Below are 17,664 nucleotides of genomic sequence, written 5' to 3' on the forward strand. Positions count from 1 at the left end.
AATGGCCTGCTTCCATGCTATGTAGACTTGGGATTCAAAGATACTTTAGCCATAAAGAGAAAATACTTCATTATTGACCTATCGCTAGGTCTCTCAATCACTGTTAACTACCACAACTGTAGCTCAGCACCTTCCTGCAGAGAATACATGGGCGGCCCATGCATCATGTTAGCAGAGGTACTCCAGTTATTCATTCGCCCACAGACAATACACATATTCAAATGCACACGTATACACACACACACACACACACACACACACACACACACACACACACACACACACACACACACTATATGCCCCTTATCTGTCCCTGAATTGACATAAGATCCTCAATGTCTCCATTAACGTGGTCATTGTCTTTGTAAATCATGGATAAGTACACTCAGTCACCGATGCCAGTCATTAGAGTTTCAGACTTCATGTCTTTCAGTAAATGCATTGTAATGCAATAACTGTTATCCTAGTGACCTTCTAAGTTTATAAGGGGAATAATTAAATCCATCCCTGTAAATGTGTCTTTGTCCCACTAGTACTTTTGGGTTTGTCTGGGTATGAGGTATACGTACATATGCTCTTTCCATTCCCTCGTAACTCACAGACTGTTGCTGGCCTTTAGTAATGCCCAACATCCTCAGCATACCTCTCAACTGTCCAGATTTTCGCAGAATGTCCAGATTTTTTGCCTCATATTTTTGGGCTGTTCCTCATGAAATTTGTGGTTTTCTGTCAAATCACTGGGTTGATCTGAGCACTGAAGTCACCAAATAATGACATACATTTGAGTTTCATACTTCAAATCCTTCAGAAAATGTTTGTTATCACAAACCTTGTTGCTGTAACAACTTTCTAAGTTTATAAGAGCAATACTTAAAATCTGTCCTTATTTTTGGGCCTTTGTTCCCCCATTTTGTCAAGCTTTGTCGAGATTTCTTGCACTACATGGTTGAGAGGTATGATCCTCAGTATATTATAAAAAAACTCCCTCGCTGCACTAACTTCTCAGTTATCACAGTGGCCTGATGTCACTTTTTGTGTGTCAAGGATGCAGGTTTTGCAGCCTCCCTTTTTTATTTTTTTCAATGTTTAGCTGTTATTTTCTAGTTTCTCTGGTATGCAGCCATGACGGTGGTGCAGAAGTTGGGTGGGTGCAGGGCTTGAATCTTTTTAGTGCCTTTAAGATGCGCTATTTATAGTATCCCTGGTGTTTAATGCTCACCTGATGCACATCACATCATCTGTTTTTGAATAAGTGCCTTCATGGCACACTGTGTAGAGAGAGTATCCTTGCTATCTAGTGCTCCCATCCCCGATCCACATCATATTAAAGCGATATCCCTGATGGCTAGGGTTTCCCCACCCGACCCATGTCTTTGTTAAGTGTCTTTAAGCCATAATGTAAATGTTAGTCATGGTGGCTAGTGTTTCCCCCAATAATGTTGCAGGAGTTGTTTCTTGGTCTAGGGGAGTATGAGCATATGAAAGCCCACCCCCCACCCCCACACACACACACATTCATACATTTATTCGATTTTCACACACACACACACACACACACACACACACACACACACACACCACAGACACACACACACACACACACACACAGAGCAGAGACACACACACTCTCACACACACACACACACACACACACACACACACACACACACACACACACACGGATAGCCTCCTCCCTACCTGAGTGCACTAATGGAAATATTCACAGATTCACCCATACACAAATACAAGCACACACACATACTCACACATAGACACATACACACATACACACACACACACACACACACACACACACACACACACACACACACACACACACACACACACACACACACACACACACACACACACAAACACACATACACACGCACAGACACACACACACACACACACACAGACTCCTCCCTACCTGAGTGCACTAATGGACATATTCACACATTCACCCAAACACACATACAAACACACACACACACACCACACACACACACACACACACACACACAGCACAGACACACACTCACACACACACTCACACACACACACACACACACACACACACACACACACACACACACACACACACACACACACACACACACACACACACACACACACACACACACACACACACACACACACACACACACACACACACACGGATAGCCTCCTCCCTACCTGAGTGCACTAATGGACATATTCACAGATTCACCCATACACAAATACAAACACACACACATATGCACACACATATGCACACACAAATACACACACACACACACACACACACACACACACACACACACACACACACGGACAGACTCCTCCCTACCTGAGTGCACTAATGGACATATTCACACATTCACCCATACACAGATACAAACACACACACACACACACACACACACACACACACACATATACACACATACAACTTCCTCCCGGGCCATTCACACGTTTATCCATACATGAATACATGCACACATAGGTTCATAGGTAGGTACTAGGCTATCGGCCCTAGGGCCTATAGAAGCTTAGCCAAAAAGATACCCTGGCTTTCACCACCCAAGAAAATGTTTTTCCTGTGCTCCTGTCGAACAGAGCCACAGAGGTGATCCCTGGGGTGAATTTCCTATTTCCCATTCAGTCATCAAGATGGGGAGCTTTGTTTGATATAGATAGGTAGTTTGTTCCAGAGTATGGGAAGTCTCTGGGACAGGAATCTTTCCCTTCAGCATGTTCTGTTTATTGTGGTGACAAGGTTTAGGTCCCTAGAGCGTGTAGCTTGGAGGGATTGGGATTTCTTTAAGTGGAGCATGTCCAACAGCTCTGGGTTTGACATAGCTTTGTATGTTAGGTAGAGATCACCTCTGAGTAGGCGATATGCCACAAAGTAAAGCTGGAGTTTTATGAGATGGTCTGTGTAGGGCATCTGTTTGAGGCCAGTAATCCTCTTTGTTAGGTATTTCTGTGGCCTTTCCAGTTGTTGTAGATGTCTTGTGAGATACATACCAAAAGGGGCATTGTGCTCTATAATGGGTCTAATGAGTGACGAGTAGAGGGGAACAATGACCTTTTTTTTCCTGGATGAGAAACCTTTTGTGATGAGGTGTGCCACGTAGAAGGATTTCCTGACTACTGTGGTGATGTGATTATCAAAGGAGAGACTACTTTCCACCTGTGTCCCAAGGTCTCTTATCACACTTTTGGTGTTAAGTAGACTACCACCTATGTGGTAGCTCATGGGTACAGTGTATTTACCAAAGGGGATGACAATGCACTTTTTGGCATTGAGACTGAGGCCATGGCTTTGACATCTGTCTTAGTGAGGCCCTTTTGTAGGAAGTCCACATTGTTAGGAGTTTCAGTTATGGCCCCTAGTTTGCAGTCATCTGCGAACGTCATTAGAAAGACCTTCTGTGTTAGCCTGTACTTCAGAAAAGTAGATACAAAACAAGAGAGGACCCAGGACTGAACCCTGTGGTACTCCACTTGTCACTGGTCTGAAGTCGGATTTGGAATCTTCTACTTTCACAGTGTGGGTTTTGTCAGTGAGCCAGTTGGCAACCCATTTTGTGACATAGGGATTTAGTGAGTTTATCTATAATTCCAGAGTGGGGGATGGTGTCAAAAGCCTTGGCGAGATCTAGATAGGCTGTGTGAACCACCTTACCCTCGTCTACAGCTTGGTGACTGCTTCAAAGAAGTCAATCAGGTTTAGGAGACATGATCTACCTTTTACAAACTCAAACTGGGTGGGTTCCAGAGATTGGAGATTATCAATGTCTTTGTTTATAAATTCCATGATGATATGTTCCATGACCTTGCAGACCAGACTCGTTAGGCTAATGGGGCAGTAGTTCCCTGGGTCTGTGGCAGCTCCCCCTTTGTGGAGTGGGATAAACATCACTGTGCACCATTCAAGGGCACAAAGCCTGAGGTGAGGCTATGATTGAACATGGTGCTTAGATGAGGTGCCTGTTAATTCTGTAGTTCATGTAGAATGCAGCCTGGGATGTTGTCAGGTCCCATGGATGCAGTGTTCTTGGCTTTGGAAAGTGTGTTTTTTACCTGTGCAGCCATGATTACAGGAACTTTGCATTCTACCAGTATAGAGATGGGCCCTTTAGGGGGTGAGGAAGGGGTAAAGTTAACACTGAACCTATCTGCCAGGATGTTGACAATATCAGTTGGTTCTGTATATTTAGTCCCATTGTGCTGTAAATCAGAGCAGATCTGAGTTTTGCCATTGAGATTCTTGACATAGCTATAGAATGCTGTGTGGTTGTCTTTAGAATCAGTGGCAATTTTGTTTTCATAACTAGCTTTGGAGGATTTTATGAGGGATCTCAGTTTCATACTGAGGCTGACCAGGGAGTTCTTGTAGTCATGGAATTTTACTCTTTTTTGCAACAGTTTCTTTCTTCTGTTGTAGAGTTTGTTTATGGCAGGGGACCACCAGATTGGCTTCCTTTTTTTGGAGGATAGCATCTTGGTTCTGTTAGGGATAGCACGATCCATGCACTTGTGTAAGTGCTTATAAAGTGCATTTATAGATTCATAGGTTCATAGGTAAGTACTAGGCTATCTGCCCGAGGGCATCTATAACCCTAGCCAGAATGTGTTGGCTTTCACCACCCCCTTAGATTAGCTCCCTGTGCCTCAGTCCAGTGGAGCCATTAGTTCCCTGTGCCTCTGTCCAGCAGAGCCACTGCAGTGATCCCCGGGGTAAATTTTCTGTTTCCCATCCACTCGTCAAGGTTTCTCTTGAAGAGTGTTAGTGAGGGGCTCTGCCTAATGTAGATTGGAATCCTGTTCCAAAGCATAGGGAGTCTCTGGGACAGGAATCTATCTCTCTAAATTGTCCTATTTATCATTGTGGTGAGGTTTAGATCCCTAGAGTGTGTGGCTCTTGGGGATTTGTTTTTTTTTTTAGGTGGAGCATGTCCATCAATTCTGGGTTGGACATGGCCTTCTATGTCAGGCAGAGATCACTTCTGAGTAAGCGATATGCAACTGAGTACAGCTGGAGTTTCTTCATTCAGGCTGCATAGGGCATATGTTTGAGGCCAGTAATCCTCTTGGTGAGGTACTTCTGTGGTCTTTCCAGCTGTTGCAGGTATCTTGTAAGGTACATATAAGGTACATCCCAAATGGGGCATTGTACTCTATGATGAGTCTAATGAGTGATGAGTAGAGGGGCACAATAACCTCTTTTGTTCTAGATGTGAACCCTTTTGTGATTAGGTGAGCCACATAGAAGGATTTTCTAACCACCTTGACAATATGATTATCAAAGGAGAGATTACTATCTACTTGGATCCCCAGATCCCTTATTACATTTTCTGTATTTAGGGGACTACCACGTATGTGGCAGTTGGCGGGTACTTTGTTTTTTTCCAAAGGGGATGACTATGCACTTTTTGGTATTTAGCTTGAGGCCATGATTTTGACACTAGGTATCCGTCTCAGTGAGACCCTTCTGGAGGATGTCTGTATCAGCTGGAGAGTCAATTATGGCCCCCAGTTTGCAGTCATCTGCGACCTTTGTCAGCCATAGTCCTCCTGTGCTTGCCTGTACCTCTGAGAAGTGGATACCGAACAGGAGGGGACCCAGGACTGAGCCCTGGGGGACTCCACTTGTAACTGGTTTAGAGTCTGACCTAGAGCCTATATCTCTCATTGTGTGGGTTCTATTCATGAGCCAATTGGCAACCCATCTCGTGACATAGGGATTTATGTTCAGGCTGGTCAGCTTGTCTATAATACCAGAATGGGGAATGGTGTCGAAAGCCTTTGCGAGGTCTAGGTAGGCTGTTTGGACCTCCTTTCCCTCGCCTAAAGCCTTGGTAACTGTCTCAAAGAAGTCCACCAGGTTTAGAAGGCATGATCTGCCCTTAACAAAGCCAAACTGGGTAGGGTCCAATGTTTGAAGGTTCCCAATGTCTCTGTTAAAGAATTCCATGATGATGCACTCCATAACCTTCAGCAGTCGTACTTCTATTTTCCATCTACGCACACAGGCACACAAAACCTACACCTGACTAATCCTCCCACTGTAAACTCCCAGATAGACACATATTCAAACATACACTCATACATGCAGCCCCGCATATACACAGATGCACGCACCCTCAACACTACCTGTCTTCTAAACTCCCTGGTACTTACATTTACCATGATAGATTAAAACAAGCTTTTGGCTGTGTTTATTTAGATGTATGATCAGGAGCAACCATGTCAGCTTAGACAACTGCATCATTCTCTGAATTACTTGACTGTGTAAATGGTTTACCACAGGCAGTGCTGAGAGACAGCGCATGGCTGTTTTGCAGATGCTTCTCCCCCAGAATGCCTTATTAGCATTTACTATGGCTACAGACATAGACAACCACAGTGCTTTTTGGCATCATTTCATAGTACCATGGTAGGACTGTCTCCAAATTAGAAATGGTTATCAAGAGGTATACATCTGACTGTAACCTTTCTGAATGGGGCCTTTAATTTATATATTTATTTTAGATTTCAAGCAAAGATGTGACACACCCATTATATACTGCATCTGTTTCTCACTTGTACTTAAATAGTTGTACTTATTATATTTTCTATGCTTCATTCTGATTATTTAGAATATACTGTGTTCTAATTGTCAAGTGTATATATGTTATTCAATTATTTGAGTAGTATTGGAATTTTATTTGCTTCTCTTGTCATTTTCATGGAAAATGTCAGAAAACGTAAAAGCAATGAATGAGTGAATTAGCTGCCATTTAAAAAAAGTGTTATGTCCATGAAGTAAGAATAAGCAAAATGTATAGAATTTACAGTGTTTTACAGGAAGGCTTGCATACAGTATAGCAGTAGCATTTTTAGACCCAGATTCAGTTGCCACCTGTACGTTGCTGTTATAAGGCAACTTAGGTTCAGTGAAATATTTGTAAAAGAGACACCTTCCAGTCCTATGCCTGTAAAGGTAGGTATAGTGGATAGAAACACTCTCTACTAAATAGTATTTAAAAATAATTAGTAACTCAATATAGAGAGGATTTACATGCTTCAAATTATTTTATGCAGCTGTGAACGTAGTCAATAAACTCATCCTCTTTTATTTGTTTCCTTTTACAGGTGCTCAGACAGAGGAGTCCTGTGTTCACACTTTATATTATACAGCATTCATTAGTTTGGTATCTGTAACTTATGTGATCTGGCAACTTGTTTTTCATAGTTACTTTTGTCAGATATGCTTATCTTCTTTCTCTGCCAGAAATAATATTAATTAATAACTGTGATGTAGCTCTAGTGTTTGACAAATTAAGTTCATTTATGATTTGAGATCCAAAAAGTTGTCCAACAATATTCAGTACACTGCTACTAACCACATGTTTTGAAAAGGAAAAAGTCAAAGCTGCATATAAATGAGTATATAAAGAGAAAAAGGATCAACCAATTGATGATAACAATATTTGGTTTAAACAGTTCATTGGTGTTATTCTGAAATTGTAGACCTATTTATTATTTTTTAGGTAAATCACTTCTAGCAAACAGTGTCACAACTGAGCTACAGGAATGGATTTAGTAAAGGGCTGATACTAATAAATGAAGTTTAACAGTTAATTATTGTTGCTAACCAAAGCCACTACATCTTGAAGATACACCTCAGGGATATTGTCTAGTAGGCCACTGTCTGCTCCATCAGGGATTTTTTTCTTTCTTTTTTTTTTTTTTGGTCTCCTTAGATGATCACATGTTTACTGGCCTCAATACCTAGTGTCAATGTGGGGTCTACCAGCAACTCTCCAACCCCCCCCCCCCTCCCAGACTTGGTCATCTGAGCCATAGTCAGGGCTTTATCTTTCTATACCACCAGAGTGTCTTAAGGGATTTTTTTTTAATCATTTAATCAGCATTTCATTTACAGTGGATTTAAAACAAGAGGGAGCAGGTACCAAGCAGTCATGTTCACCTTGAATAACTGCTCATGATAACACTGTGCTCAGCTCTACTTTGACTCCTGACTGTGCTTAAAATTGCAACATGTACATATTGTAAATAACTGCCCTGTATGCATTATGGGTAAAGTTTTGCATCACTCTGCTTTCCTACAAGATAACGTTCACCCATTGAATATGAAGTATTACTAATCTTTCCAGTAAGTTGTACAATTTCACTTGACATATGAATTTGTTCTTTGCATTCTTGGCTCTACACTAATATACATTTTTGTTTATTTATTGTGTGTTATTAACTTTTTATTGTTTCAAGTATGTTTCTGCACTATGAATAAATGATAGACTAGTAACTGCACCATTACAGGTTCCTACTTCCACACCCACATTCTAGAGCCTGATAACCGACTTTCTGATGCAGACTTGATGAACGTATTCTGAAGTTTATATTCACTGTCCCAGTGTTCACATATTCTACATAGTACTGCTTTTCTCTGTAACCAAATCCAGATGTTATTCTCAATATTTACTGTCTTTTTAGATTGTTATCATGTATGCATTTGAAGGCATTGCTATTATTTGTGAAATTTGCTTAGGAAATGTTTATAGAAATAACTGTTTGATTAATGGACACTATATAGCTTGCAGAATCAAATAAAGAAGGACAAGAAAACAGGATTTTGATGCCTATGTATACATACGCTCTAGAAGCATTTCAGTTATTGATCCACAGTGTCATGAGCTTGCAAACAAGCAGTGTGAGCCTATTTATATATTGTGTGCTAATATACCAATCTAATTTTAATATAAAATAAATAAACAAATCAAATATAGCAATTCAAACTGTCTGCTAAAATTGGCAGGGGTAATGCCATTTGCACATGGCCAGATTCCTTTGGCCTTTGAAAATTACCTTGACTAATAACTGCATATTTATCCTGCTGTGACATCGAACTAACTGGGTAATACCTCTGCTTTAAAGTTTGCTCCTTGAAACCCCAGGGTTAGTTCTTTCCTGGTATCTACAGATCTGTACTTTACATCAGAATAGAGTTGTTATAAGAGAATTGTCTGTAGAATTTGCCTCACTCCATTGCTTCTTGCGTAACTGAGACATTGCCAATGTTTAAGCTGCAACAGTAAAAGTGTTTGGCTGCATATTCATGTATTGCCAGACCACTTTGCTACTAACAAAGCTCCTTTCACATAAACAAATACTTTTAGGACTGGAAAAATGCAGAAAACGATATGAATTTTATTTGAAAGTGTCTCAGCATCAAATGACACTGATGCATTACATTGCTACTGTCATCTTAGTGTATCTCTCAGCTATCTAAACTTTGCAACATTTCCTTGATTTTGCCTCATATTTTTGCCCTATCCAGTGTAAAATGTTTGAATTTCTAGTAAATATCTGAGCATTATCATTATCCAGCAATGCCAGACATTAGACTTTCATACTTCTTATTGTCCAGAAATGCATCTTGTTACAAAATCTGTTGTTCACTTTACCTTTTGCTAGTAAATTAGAGTAATATTCAAAGCTGTCCCAGATTTTTAGTCTCTGTCCCCCTTTATGTCCAGAAATCTTGAGCAAATATGTTGAGAGGTGTGCACCTTAAGTTACATACATTTCAGTCTAAGCCTGCTAAGGATTTTAGAGCCACCATGCCACATAGCTGTGTCATAAATATGCAGGAAATACATGTGCAAAAATTGTATCCTTTTAGAGTGTATACTTGGGTGCCTTAGAGAACAGGCAATGTAGAATTTCCAGTAGGCCTTATTCCTTTTTAATATGGTTTACTTCATTTAAAGTTTATTTGCTGATTCTTTGTCATCTGGGAAACTCTACCTTCCTAATTCTTCCAGAGAATTTACTGCCTTACTTTTAAAGCTCTATTTTAATGAGAAATATATTTAGATAAAGTCATGAAGGACCCAGATGCAGAACTTAAACCAGACTGTTAGAGTAATTTGTAGATCTCTGTCATGTATGTCTCATGAGAATTATGAGGAAAGAGAGGTTCACAGCACTAAAATTAGTTTTCCTTCCTTAGGAAGTGTAAATGTGGAAGCTTTCTATGCATTCAGTTATTCAGAATCCTTCACACTCAGTGTCCTGTCACAAGACATCAGGTTAAACAGTTCAATGTCTTCTTGGAGTCCCTACAGATGACAGAAGAATAGTCATCCAAAGAGTGATTCATAGAGTGTTCTTTGCCACATCTGTCAGTTACCACAAAATGGCTGTCTAGGGTGAATTACCACCTTGCTGCTCTTAAGACTGAATGTAACATTAGCTGGCAGAGGTAGTGACTGCAGTGCAGGTACCCTAGGTGAACCCACAACCCCTGACTGAAACAGCAGGGCTATTATCTGGACGTTATGATCAACTGGTTGATATAATCCCTACTGAGGGACAGAATGTGAAATGTTTAATAGAAAACAGTCTTTCCAACTTAAGCAATGGTGAGCACATGGTCCTATCACCAATATACTGGAATTCTGCAGTGATTCAAAGAAAAAGTGAACTCCAAGATCTCATCTGATGCTATTTTCAAGAAGTATCCAAAGTACCTTACACTGTTGTTAATGGATGTTTAATAAACAATATGGTGGCAACAGGTGAATCTCTAGATGAGTCAAAAACTAAAAAACTGGGTGCAGAACCAATATATTATAATTCTGACTATTGTGGTCTATCTGCCCTACTGTGAATTGTGACATCTTAGCACAGCTCACTAGAGCTCCATCTTGGCCCAGTAATTCTCAACATCTTCATTACTGACATAACTAATGAATGAAAATCAGAATGCCCCAAAGCTGTGAGTCACCGTAGGTAGAAGAGAGAAGATGGAGCTTTTGAAATGGACCTTTCTTGTGACAAACTGTAAGTGATTATTTAATCAAGAGCTGCTAACCCATGCAACCGCTATCAAGTTCACGTGAGGTGAAGGAGCCATAGTCCGCCTCTCAGGCCTGAAAGTTCACATTGAATAGAGGAAGGAGTCTAGGCATTATCACGGCTGTATACTTTAGCCGCTGCAGGCACAATGGCAGCCATTATTCCAGACAAGGCATTGTTATTGCTCAGTAAATTCAGCTGGAGAAAAGCAGTCATGCTGATGCACCAGTAGAAGCCTTTGTTCAACCACATCTAGAACAATCTGCTCCTTTTGTGGGACTCATGCAGAGACAGTCAGAAGACTTCTAACGACAGCATGCTAAGAATAATACCTGTCATGGTGATCAGAATGTTGTAAGAGCATACTTCAGCCACATTAAATCCCTACACAAGAACGAGAGAGATAAGAGGGTCAAAATCTTTGAGTGTGTCTAAAGCACAAAATTCAGGGATTTAATTTTTGTGTTGCAGTGGGGATAAAACAATCAAGATGTGACCCACAGCAGTTTTGTTTTGTGAGGGAGTAAATCCTGTCTCTTCAATCTGGTAAATTTCTCTGAAAGGGATATAGAGGCTGTAAATGGTGGCCATGCAGTACATACAGCATATCTTGACTTGGCTAAGGCCTTTGATACCATTCCCCATGCTGGTTAATTATAAAAAATAAATGCTATAAAAATTAACCCATGCGTAGTATAATCAATAGCAAACTGGCAAAAAGACAGAATAAGTTGCAGATGCCTTATCAGAAAATTTGAAAGTGACAATTGATGCCCCTTGGGCTTGGTGCTAGGACATTTCTTTTTTTTTGGTATTTACTTATCAGATCTTGAAGACGAGAGCCAAGACTTTTTGCTTCTTTCTTTTTTTTCTTTTTTTTTTTACTTCTTTCCTTCCTTAGCCCTCTATTCTTACACTGCATTTAACTTCCCTCTGCTATGATCCTTGCAGATCTATTTTACACTAATGTGTGTTAGCATGTACTTCTGTTATTAAGTCTATTTTACCATGATTGTAATTCTACTGCTTGTTACTGTTATGTGTATTAATATTTTATATGTATCAACTGTATGTAATTATTGTGGAGCGTTTCTCCCCAGGCCTCCACTGAAAATGGGTTCATTCTAGGCCCAGTGGACTTTCCCAGTTAACAAATGCAATAAATAAATAAATAAGACCTCTGGTTAAAAACATTTGTAGATGATTGCAAACTAGGGGTTGTTTTTTTAAGTCACCCTATGACACCCAAACCCACCAGAATGAACTTGCACTAGTAAACTCATAATATACTAAAATGGGCTCAAACTGCATGCTAAAAGGTACAGTGTCATCACTTTTGGTAGTCAACCCCTCTACTCATCATATTCTCTAGACAACATGCCTCTACAAAATGAACATGCAGCTTGGGATTTAAGTAATTGGGTTGATAACTCCTCCTCTTTTGACCATCATGTAACAATGATTGTCAAGTAATCCTTTTATTTAGCCCAACTAATTGCCAAAGAAATATCATCAAGATCTAAAGAGGCAATCACTCCCTTATCGTCAGCATGGATCAGGCCAGTTATCATCATGTATCAAGTACAATGCCCCTCTCGGATGTATATCAATAAAGGTGTTAAACAATTACAAAGACTCCAACAATTCCTAACCAAAAACATCAAAGGCCTAAAGTGCCTGAGCTACCAATTTAGGCTGTAAGCTTTATCCCTTGATTCAGTGTCCTACAAACATTTGAAGTACTATACATGTTTTGTTTACTGCTTACTGCTAGAGATCCGATTGTCCTGGACCTTCTGTTTCTCAGTGAGTCCAATATCTACACCAATACTAGAACCAAGGACAAAAATCTTCACCAACACATAAATAATACAAGATGGACATGCACATTTATAACACAGAGCCTCCAAAACCACTTAAATAAACGTTACCTCCATTTTAAGCAGTGTGACTCATCTTCCTTTAAACATAAACTAGATAACTAGGTGGGTACCCACAAATTCACTACAGGGTTGACGTGTATGGTCCACCCGGAGAAGGGATGTGCTACCTGAGGGAGGGTACTGGCAAAGCAAGAATGGTCATGCCATTCACTGGCCTAGGAATATCCATGTATCTATAAATTTAGGACAGTGTGATTAATCTCAGAGGCTGGAAATTATGCATGGCAGAACATCAGTAGGAAGGGATGGTTTCCATGCACAGTATTAGTCCCTTAGATTGATTAACTGAATAGAGTAGCACAGATACTGGCTTTAAAAATGATTAAACCAGATGGATAAATCAAGAGAGGCAATAGAGACTCCCTAATCATACAGTCTTGTTAAGGATCTCCAAAAACTATAAGCCACACGCAAACAACTGAGGCCACTAACCTAGTCTGCTGGATGTATAATCCTACAACTTGTACCTGGTTACAGGCTAGATTAGGATCTTACAGTCCAACAAGACATTGGGGTTACCTAAATACCCATAATGCTTATTTCCTTCTATACTGTTGTTAACTATGTGCTATATTTAAATGGATGCAACCTAACAGACACCCTAACTTGCAGATCACATTTAAAGATGTTAAGTCACTACTGACACTTAACTGTATGCAATATGCTTGTCTACAGCAAATCTTCTAGCCAAATAGTGCTGTAAGCTGTTGCTCATGGAGTAGCTAACAGTTCATCCTTGCTCTGGTTTACTTTGTGCTTAAATACATTACTGAGTACAGTTATGAAGGCAATGTTTGCAGCTAACTACACTGTCTGCTGCCTGCTCCTGTCCATTTCTGGGCCTAACATTACAATGAAAGCTTTTTGACAGAGAGGAATAATTTGTCTTAAATTATAATATGAGAAAAAGAGAGGAAGAAAGAGAAGACGAGAAGAGAAGCAAAGTATTTTAGCCTTTGCCAAGCTCACTTAGTTGGAGTTCTACCAGTGAAACACTAAGACAATTGTAAATGCTGCAGTCTTCATATGCTCCAAATGGCTAGCCCAGGGGATCGGACTAGTTCATCTCAGAGTTCTTTTCACAAATACAGAAAGAGAGTTTGAACTTAATTCATTATCCAAAATCTGTTGTTCTCTCACATGCTCTCCTACATTATTCCAAAATTAATAGCTCTAATAGTCTCACTTATCTGCCTCAAATTAACTGTAGTGAAACTGCAACACACTCTAAGAGCATTAGTGAGCAAAAACATTTATAGCCAGTATATAAATATATGTGGATGGATAGAAATGGCTAACAAAGCAAACTGATATACCTGCAAAATCAACATTTATGAGCATACTGTTTTTCTACATACAGTGAATGGTAGCACATTTTTATAAACAGATTCATTCCATTGTTATCCCATATTCCTTTAATCTAGAACTAATCTATACTTTCTAAAATTTACTGAGTTCACTTTGTACATAACCATTTATGATGGACATTCATCTATTAATTTAGTTTATTTCTTTATTTATGTTTGTTTAGCAGGGTAGTACACAGATCAAAAGTGCCAATTTTCAGACACCGTTTAGGTGAAGTAATTCATATTTAATACATAGACTATAAGAAAAGAAATAATACAATAAATATTATTTAAGGTTATAATATGGCAAACATTATTCAGTAATGGCAGGAATAATTAAAGGCACATTAGCTATAACATATATCCAAAGGCACATCCATCCATCCCTCCCTCCATCCTCAACCCATTTTTTTTTCATATACATGTGAAAAACAGTACACAGTTTTTAACATCACATTTGGTAAATCTGAATGCTAGCAAATGCTCCATTTACATCAAATATGTTGCTTTCCTCATATCTATAAACCACAGGGTTTCTTGTAGCAAACTTGATACTCTCTGAAGTTTTTGCTCTCAAACCCAACCACACAATGATATAATACTGACCACTCCACCAGAGGTGTGCACTGTGCTAAGTTTTGTTGTTTTTATGTGAGTATGGTCAAAGTCTGTCAAACACTCCTCTTCTATACTGATATATAGCAAGGACATGAGGTGATAAAAAGTACCATGTGACTCCTTGTAGCCATATTTGGGGATGTACATGGCACAGCAGTTTTTTTTTCTTCAAAATACCGATCTTTTCTAACAAAATAAAAAGGTAAACAGCTGCAATGTTAGACTGTACTTTGAAACATTCAACTAGATATCATGGTACAGAAAAACTTTCAAGAGATATAAAGAAATGCACACAGCAGGACTCAAACTCTTGTATTATCTAGACTGAAATTTATTCCATGAACAGTTAGATGTTTTTGATTTTCTTAGGTGGATTTATAGGATTCTTCTGTGATTTGAAATTGAAACAGATCACACTCTCTACAAAAGGTGAAAATCCTCACTCATGTACAGCTTAAGTTTATAATTTCACAAAGTATGTCTGATTATAGCCTATAAATTTACAACAGACTTGTGCATACCATTTTATAAAGTTTAAATGTCAAACCATTAATTATGTCAAATTGTAAATGATGCATGAAGCATTCAATATGAGTCATGATAAAGCTATCACTATGTGCAAAAGTGAACAAAATGATCACAACAAATATTGAAGACAATTAAGATGAAAGTATACAGTGCTAACGGATGTTTATGGTGTTATGAATTACTGAACTATCGCCCTTGCAGATTATATTTAAGCTCATGATATTGTAATAAAGACTGATACATATTTGGATGGGTCTATATTATATCTTTGAAGAATCAGTTCGGCGAACGGCATTTTACATTGAAATATCGTTCAGTAAACTTTTCATAGTGAGATCGCAGTACAGTGAAGATCAGAAAATTTTCCCTTTCCTCACTATAGTGCAATCTCAGAGTTGGTATATATAATTAGCGGGGCACAGCCCCCCACAAGAGTGAGTTCACTTAATGGCATTTTGATGTAAAATGCCATTCACTGAACTGACTCTTTGAGGATATAATATAGACTCTATTTGGACTACTAGTTTTAATAAAAATGTAGTTATGTGGTTATTTTTTTTCTCTAATTTTGTTAAGTTACAAATGCAAGATGACAGTGTTGTAATGATCAGCTTTTTCTGAAACACTGATTTGATGTTCTAACCCTGGTTCTACTGCCTTTGAGTACACCCACAGTCAGTGGCTTTAAGTCAAAGCTCCATGGACGAATGTCTGCTTGATCAGTTTGCTTTAATTCACAGATGACCCAAATTTAAGTCTAATAGTCAACAAAGCAGCCTGTTCTAAATATTTGTGTGTGTGTGTGTGTGTGTGTGTGTGTGTGTGTGTGTGTGTGTGTGTGTGTGTGTGTGTGTGTGTGTGTGTGTGTGTGTGTGTGTGTGTGTGTGTGTGTGTGTGTGTGTGTGTGTGTGTGTGTGTGTGTGAGGCAGCACAATGTAAGAAATAAGGTAGCCATGCTATATTAAGGTTATGACTCAAAGGTATAATTTGCTGCTACAACCGATATGTTGACAAGTGTTCACATTACTGGTATAAAAGCAACTAATTGTTATTCTCAAAATCACTTCTGTAGCCATCGCCTTTCACTTGCATTTATGCCCTGTCATTATGGAAACCTGAGCATTCCTTTTCCACATTAATATTAACAATATTCCACACTTTCTGTCAACTAGTTATTTTGCTGAGTTCCACTTTCCCAGTTACTTTTATTTTAGTCAGGTAAGATCCAGGATGGCAACATGGCTGTATGGTACTATGCATATAACTGACTAGTCACACAAACATCTAAAAAACATATTCTTGGTCTTCTTACATTTGTGTCTTTCTATCCATAGGGTTGCCACCTATCCCTCTATGTGCAGGACAGGCCCTATTGGGGCAGTTGTGTTGTGCAAAAAAACATAAAAAGTAGTGAATGTCCTGCAATTTTTGGGACAAAAAATATTTCCTGTGCTTCTTGTAATAGTTTAATAAAACTATTATTTTTTATCTGAAATATCATAATGCTATACAAAACAATACAAACAACTCAAATTCTATAAGAATGAGCTTCCATTTTGCAAAAAATGTGAAGTCTAGTTCCTTCCATTAGTTGTGGGTATGTTTTTCCTTTAAAGCCTCACATTTCTGTAAGAAATAGCCCACTTTGCCAATCTGAAAAGGTGACAACCCTGTCTATCCTCCCATAATACTTCAGTTGATCAAGAACAGGGCAACATACAAAGTAGCAATCCATTTTTATCACAATGTTTTTCAAGTCCTGCCCCTTAGAAGATCTTATAACTTCAAGACCTGTGTCCCCAGGCTATGCAGTCATTGTGGACAAGTGTAAATAATACAGATATGCTGAGTGAATGGTTTGGCTGATTGCTTAACAGATGAATTTGCATGGTTAACAGGCTATAGAAATGTTAAACTTTTGCCTTTTAAAATAAGAAGTTGAAGAGTTTAGTTAGTTAGTTCATTTGTTAGTTCACATTTGTTAACCAGGTAAGTAAAGTGGTCCAGGGACCATTTTCAACCACAACTTGGGCCATAAAGACAGAACAATAACACAGAATATATACAAGCTATGCAAGAAATAATATATGAGCAGTAAATGGTACAATAAAACAAGTCAACAACAGACTATAATATGTACAGTACAGGATATAGACAATAACTGCAGCTAGTAAATGCATAATGTAGAACCAAAAATGGTACAGTAAGAAAAAGTAGTACAATCAGAATATGCTAATATATTATATATCAAATAATATATTATATTATATTATTAATATAGCATATATATTAATATATCTGTAAAGTACACCAACAAAAACCTTTACAAGAGACTTAATAACAAAACTTCAAAT

General features: G+C 38.8%; 1 protein-coding gene across 1 annotated transcript in view; it reads left to right on the forward strand.

Annotated features, from left to right (window-relative positions):
* BANK1 (B cell scaffold protein with ankyrin repeats 1) overlaps positions 1–8,719 on the forward strand; it is a 1,951,135-nt gene extending 1,942,416 nt beyond the window's left edge. The window contains exon 16 of the mRNA XM_044063440.1: positions 7,144–8,719. The gene's annotated coding sequence lies outside the window, so the exon portion shown is untranslated. The remainder of the gene's footprint in view (positions 1–7,143) is intronic.
* The last annotated feature ends 8,945 nt before the right edge of the window (positions 8,720–17,664 follow it).

Source organism: Protopterus annectens, chromosome 2.part1, assembly GCF_019279795.1.
Source record: "Protopterus annectens isolate FY-2018-M chromosome 2.part1, PAN1.0, whole genome shotgun sequence".
NCBI lineage: Eukaryota > Metazoa > Chordata > Ceratodontiformes > Protopteridae > Protopterus > Protopterus annectens.